The sequence below is a fragment of the Falco peregrinus genome, chromosome 9, assembly GCF_023634155.1.
Source record: "Falco peregrinus isolate bFalPer1 chromosome 9, bFalPer1.pri, whole genome shotgun sequence".
NCBI classification, from domain to species: Eukaryota; Metazoa; Chordata; class Aves; order Falconiformes; family Falconidae; genus Falco; species Falco peregrinus.
In genome coordinates this window covers 18,478,479-18,482,635 of record NC_073729.1, presented here as the reverse complement: position 1 = coordinate 18,482,635, position 4,157 = coordinate 18,478,479, and the positions used below count along the sequence as shown (strand labels likewise).

The 4,157-nt window shown below is 36.4% G+C and overlaps 1 protein-coding gene across 3 annotated transcripts in view; it reads right to left on the bottom strand.

Moving 5' to 3' along the window:
• Positions 1 to 1,615: 1,615 nt before the first annotated feature.
• PPFIA1 (PTPRF interacting protein alpha 1) overlaps positions 1,616 to 4,157 on the bottom strand; it is a 61,234-nt gene continuing 58,692 nt past the window's right edge. For all 3 annotated transcript variants that reach the window (XM_055814597.1, XM_055814596.1, XM_055814598.1), the window contains one exon: positions 1,616 to 4,035. The gene's annotated coding sequence lies outside the window, so the exon portion shown is untranslated. The remainder of the gene's footprint in view (positions 4,036 to 4,157) is intronic.

Here is a 4,157-nt window from a genome sequence, read left to right as displayed (position 1 = left end):
GCCCCAGGATCCGCGCTGCGCCGCCGCACCACACCGGGCACAGCGCGGAAGGAAGTGCTGAGTTCTTATTTTTTGACTCCAGATGAGGCTGCTCCGTCCCCTCTTCCCCAAAACCGCTGGCGCGTGAGGCGGCCAGGCAGCACCACTCCAAAAACACACCGGCCGGGCCGGTTTGAATATATTAAATTTGAATATATTAAAAAAAACCAAACAACCAAACAAAAAAAAATCCCGAACACAACACAAAAAACTTACTACTCACTTTTGCACCATCACAGTTTGGAAATTGCGACTACGCGGTCCTGTGGGGGTTGCCAGCTCTAGCCCTGGGCAAAGGGTCGGCATGTGCCTGCTCGCGGGGGTCTGAGCTGCCGCTCCCGAAGGCAAACGCAGGCTGAACGGGCAGCAGGCAAGCAGCCACCTCCCGCAGCCTGGGGCTGGGGGTGGAGGGCTTGAGGAGGGCAAACAGACTCCCAGGAGGGGCAGTTCTAGCGAAAAACATTACAGATAAATACACAAAGTCAAACTGTAACAGAAGGTAGAGAGGAAAAAAAAATCCAGGTGAACAGTTTCATCAGGTGTGTAGGGAAGAAGCACCTCACCTAAAGCCTAAATTATTATTTAATTAAACATAGGGTAATTTACCCTATAAACGGAATAGAGCATATTTTAAAAATTGGGCTGAAATTATTCTTAAAAATAGAAAGGAGAAAGCAGGCTCAGAGAATCTCGATCGTTTTGGCATTACCTCTGGCTCTGCCACTTCTTCCATTTACAGTGAGGAACATACACATTTATAGATCAACTTCTCATATATCCATTGCTCTATGCCATATAAAACCAGAAGGTGCGGCTACCTGGATTAGACTACAGTTGCCTTTTTTTCTTTTTTTCCAACATTACTATTAACAAAAAATGAAATTAAAACAAGTGAGAATAACTGGAGTTTAAGGAGTGTAATTTCAAGGTTGTAGTTTTGGTAGAGTTATCAAGAAGTGAAGAGACTTTCCTTTTAAAGGCAAAATAACTCTTCGGTTTCAACAAAAATATTGCCCGTCATGCATAAGATTGTCAATTTTTACTTACTTGAAAACTAGTTTTGCTGCCCCTCCCTCCCAATTCTTAGTCTACCCAATACAGAGCATAAATTCCGCTTTGAACTATTTCACATGTTCCCTGCTCCAAGTTTTGGCATGAAAAAAACCCGCCACAAAAGCAACCTCTTTAATTCTACATCACTCTGAAAGGAGAAAGATGAAGTTATAACATCCGTTCTGAGATTCCCTGCCCTCTAAACATGCAAAATGTTCAAGTTCATAGAATTATCTGAGATAACTCATCTCCTATTGCAGATAAAATGCATACTTTAATTTTTATAGCACTTTCCAATGAAAACCTTTAAAAGACATTTGGCAATTTACAGAAAGTTATATTTAACCAAGCTTTATATAAAGATTACTGTAACATACGCATATGCCTTTTAAACATCCAGTTGCATGTTTTCCTTTTGGGGGTGGGGTGGTGTATTAAAATTGAGTGAGAATTGTTTCGATTGATTTCTCCGAGATAGCCTTGCTGTATAATTCAGAAGGAAGTCAACACACATTTTTGCCAGTTCGTGAAAGCTTTTTCTATTTCACTCATTTATTCTAGCTCTCATGTCAATTCCATTGTTCCAATAACAGTTAAGGTTTTACAGCCTTAAAAACAATAAACGTATTTTCTTTTCACATTTTACAAGTCTATTCCGCATTGTTTTCACTTTTGAGAAGCAACAATACATGACTTTGAACACTTACGCTATCAATATCAGTGACCAGAAATGTCTATGCAATTTTTTTCTAAACAGTGTTTAGCTGAACAGTGAGTCAAGATCTCCTTCTGCAGTTTCATTTTTGCTTTTTCTAGAAAGATGAACTCTCTGAAAATATAGAAGAGACTGCAAATGATCAGATCACAACTCACATAACAAGCCAGACAAACAGAGATGCATTATTGAACAATGTTTAAAGCATCAATCACAATATTTCTCCATTCTATGCATTCCACATCCTGCTGTTGATCTAGAGGACATGATGAAATACGCTTCGCTACTGCTTCGGTTATTCTGTAACTTTATCCTTCTTGTCTTTTCTTCTACATAAGAAATGGTTTACAAATATATTAAAATTGACACAAACAGCACTGTTGTGACCCGATTTTGCATTGGTTCCCTCGACTCTTGTATTGCTCCCCAGGCATCACTATGGTCATAACCTCATTTTATTAACAAAGCAACCATTGCTGCTCTACACAACAGCACTTCAATCTTTGTCACGTGAACCAGAACACGCTGAAGCTGCATGATAGGTTTTGATACTATTTTTAAAAGTGAACCATAGCTCTAGTTACGAGTAGAAGTAGGCAAATAAAGCAGTTCTCTTCAGAAAGCTGTTTCTCAAAAACTGATTAACCCATGTGAACTTGAACAATTCCAAAGAAAATGTCACATCTAATGGAACATTTTTCTACTGGAGAGAAGTCATCATTTGAAACAAGATCTACAGAGCAGCATACAATCATAAAGATGCTTTATTGACAACATCCATTCACCGCAAAAGTATCTGCCTGCATACAATGAAATCTTAGCTTTTCAATAGTGTTTTATTGGCAGTGGAAAATGCATCAGTACTTTATTGAAAGAAAGCAATAAATAATACTGTGATAAAAATAGTTCAAAAGTAGACTGTACATACTGTTACATAATCTGAAAATACACAAAAGATTAATAGAAAAACAGAACAGTAACAATGAATTTCAGTTTTACAAGCAAGTTAAAAGTGGAAAACAATATAGGAAAAAAGACATGCTATATATATTGTTGCATAATAAATAATGCATCATCTGAACAGATTTTTGCTGGCTTTTTAATATGCCATTTACAAGTGTTGGATACATTTTCTACTCATATAGTCCAAAATGGCTACAACCATCAAAATTAAAGTCCAGACAACTCTTTAGAACAACTTTACAAAACACAAATGATGACTTACATAAGAAAAGTAAGGCCTTTATTAGCAGTTGCACTGCTTTAGATTTCAGCCCATTGTACCTTCATCTTTCACCGCTCGTTTGACATGAGCCTGCAGTGCTTCACGATTGGTCCATTAAAACTAGTTTCAACAGCATCTTTCCACAAGTGTTTGCAATCAAAAAGAGCTAGGACAAAAACTCTCCGTGGCCTGTGGATTACGACCAGGAATTATTACGAACTCTATCTTCCTCAGTTAAGGAAAAAGAAAAATAAAAAGAGTTCTTGATTTATGGCTTGTTTTCAGTCACTGTGAAGGTAACGCTATACAAATACAGCAGAGAGTGTTATGACAGAGTCAAACTTCTAAAACATGTTCCGTAGCGTCATAGTTCTTCCCAGCTTTTAAAACAAGTTATATTTTAAATAAAGACAAGCTCTCCCTACCCGACAAGTCATCTTTGTGGAAAGGTACAGTTCTGAAAAGAACAATAATCATGTACCATACCTTTTACAACAACATATGCTTACCTGAAAAAAAGCTGGACTTGTTTTCAGATCTAAGCTAACATTTCCAAAAGACAAAATATATACTGCTTGGTGTCATGATACTTTTACAAAGGTATTAAAATCCTTTCACCTTCAGTTTCATTATTAAAAAACAATGATAATTACAGTAACTGCATAATTTACAAAAACCCTATATTACTTATAGGGACATATACATACAAGCATTACAGTACATTCAGTTGGAAGGACTAAAATTAGAATAAAAAATCAGCAATGGTTTGATTTGTAGACTGAATAGAAACAGAAAAAGTAAGTAACTATATAAATGAGAAGTCACATAAATATAAGAAACATTTAGATTCTAAAATATTTTCTCTATAGTACTCATGAATTTATTTGCTAATTAAAAACTCTGTAATAAAATATCTCAAAGTGTCCATTTAACAAGTATTAACAAGTTAAGGGTTCCAAATGTTCAAATGCTGCATATCACCGGTAGAAATAGTGTGGGTAAACTGTAAAAGCAACAACAAAACAAACAAAAAACACACAAAAAGAAAAAGCACAAAAAAATTCCATTAGCAGTATTTTCAAAAATGTTTCATTCTACGTTTCTCACAAACAGCTCAGTAGTGTA